At 45.0% G+C, this 2500-nt stretch overlaps 1 protein-coding gene across 1 annotated transcript in view; it reads left to right on the forward strand.

The window, feature by feature from the left end:
- Positions 1-2500, forward strand: part of prkd1 (protein kinase D1) — a 49670-nt gene that overhangs the window by 21169 nt on the left and 26001 nt on the right. The gene's annotated exons all lie outside the window — the stretch shown is intronic.

The following is a 2500-nucleotide window of genomic DNA, read 5'->3' on the forward strand; positions in this document are numbered from 1 at the left end:
GCCACTGGCAGGTACATTTAAATCAGGAATCAGTGAGAACATGTCATTATTACGCTACCCGGCACGCTAGCATTACTCTGTTGACACAAGCGTGCTAGTATTAGCAGAGCTAGCCAGAGAGCAAATGAGCATCTGTTAGTGAGGCAGGGTGTCAAAATGTGTTGTCAAATGCACATCGTGTGTTAATGTGGTTTATATACAGTAGGACTATACTGACAGTAGTGTACACACAAACACACCAGGAAGGCTATTTAACACGCACGCACACATTTATTTGTCAAAATAACAATCCTTCTACTAAATTAAGTAATGCAGATGTCTAACAATAATTTAACTCTTGAGAGCGTAAAATGAAACAACAATTAAAGATCTATAAGGGTCTGTTGCTGTTTACAGCAGTGGTCCCATCAAGGACCACCGTTGGTCCCTGGACTGTTGTAGAATATTAAAATAATAGTATAATAATAAAAAAATAATAAAAATAACAATAATAATAGGTATTTTTGCAATTTTTAGAACCTTTATAACACATAGAACTTTGCCTATAACGACAGGACGAAATAGGGACGCTATGTTTAAAGTGCTTAAGACAGCAATTACAGTAAATTAGAGACAAGTATTAGAACGGGGGGGGGGGGGGGGTTGCTGATGAGTAGTTAAAACACACTCACAACATTTCACCAGGAGCGAACAAAGTGAACTGAGAAGAAGCGTTTTGTGTGTGTGTGTGTGTATGTGTGTGTGCGTGTGTGTGTGTGTGCGTGTGTGCATGTGTGTGTGTTTGCGTGTGTGTGTGTGTGTGTGTGTGCGTGTGTGTGTGTGGTGTGTGTTTGTGCGTGCGCGCATGTGCACTGTGTTCTTGTCTACCTCTATATCAGTTATAGTGCGTCAGTTGCTGGCGTACGATCAACCGTGGAAGCTATCATAAAAAATGTGTCACTACACACACGTAAAAGAGAGAGAGAGAGAGAGAGAGAGAGAGAGAGAGAGAGAGAGAGAGGGGGAGAGAGAGAGAGAGAGATCAAACTTAGCACCATCTCCACCGGTGGAGGAGGTGTATGCTTACACACACACACACACAGGGTGTGGAACTGTGCCTACTGAGCGTTTTAACTTTCAAGGCGGTAGGTCAAACAGGGTCAGTTTCAAGGCGGTAGGTCAAACGGGGTCAGTTTCAAGGCGGTAGGTCAAACAGGGTCAGTTTCAAGGCGGTAGGTCAAACAGGGTCAGTTTCAAGGCGGTAGGTCAAACAGGGTCAGTTTCAAGGCGGTAGGTCAAACAGGGTCAGTTTCAAGGCGGTAGGTCAAACAGGGTCAGTTTCAAGGCGGTAGGTCAAACGGGGTCAGTTTCAAGGCGGTAGGTCAAACAGGGTCAGTTTCAAGGCGGTAGGTCAAACGGGGTCAGTTTCAAGGCGGTAGGTCAAACAGGGTCAGTTTCAAGGCGGTAGGTCAAACGGGGTCAGTTTCAAGGCGGTAGGTCAAACAGGGTCAGTTTCAAGGCGGTAGGTCAAACAGGGTCAGTTTCAAGGAGGTAGGTCAAACAGGGTCAGTTTCAAGGAGGTAGGTCAAACAGGGTCAGTTTCAAGGAGGTAGGTCAAACAGGGCACGAGTTGCTTCTGTTTGTACTGTATTTTCAATTGATTGCCACCCTTTGTCCAGGTTGTTTTTCATGACCCTCTACGACGTTTTGTAAAAAGTAGCCCCGGGAAGTGCAGGCGTTTTGTTTTCAAAGAAAAGAGCCTGTGCGAGCCCAGCAGGAAAAATGGCATATAGGAGTGGGAGTGAACCTTGGTGCAAATTTGGTGACGTCAGTGTTCTCCGCTGCGTTCTACTGGGGAGGGGAGCGGGGGAGGGGAGGGGAGGCGGGTTCATAGGTTATTGAACCAATAGGAAGTCTGCGCCGGTTTCCAGCGCTAGTTTGTTTTCCACTCCTCTAGGCCCAGAAAAGCTTACAGGATACGTAAAAAGTGACGGTTATCAGGCCAGAACTGTAAGACATGGCGGAAGACAAAATGGTGCCTAGTTTGGAACCAAGTGGACCCTTATGGGTCTGTAACTCTGAGAGTGTACAAATGGAATCAAATGTACCCTCCTCCATTTGTACACTCTCAGTTAAATTAACATTGATTTTACTTAATATAAATTGGGGCTCCCAGAGATTTAACCCATTCTGAACGGGAACCCATTTTGGTGTCAGCATCATGTTATGCTTTAGCTATTGAAAAATAGCAGATCTACAAGCTCATATCGCGCCACCGAGTGGCGCGATACGAGCTTGTAGGTCTGCTATTTTTTTTAAATCGAAGAGCGACTGACATTTCTAGAATCTGATCTCAGGTCAGAATGGGTTAATCAGACCAGTGTGTGTCCAGTGGAAAACCTCGTATGAATCTGATCTCAGGCCTAAATGGGTTAAATGTCATTAAATGGGGGTCCGTAGACTAATTTATGTCAAACTGGGGGTCCTTGAAATTAAAATGGTTGAGAATCTCTTCTAGAGA

This window comes from Protomyctophum parallelum (assembly GCF_964188405.1).
Source record: "Protomyctophum parallelum genome assembly, chromosome: 20".
NCBI lineage: Eukaryota > Metazoa > Chordata > Actinopteri > Myctophiformes > Myctophidae > Protomyctophum > Protomyctophum parallelum.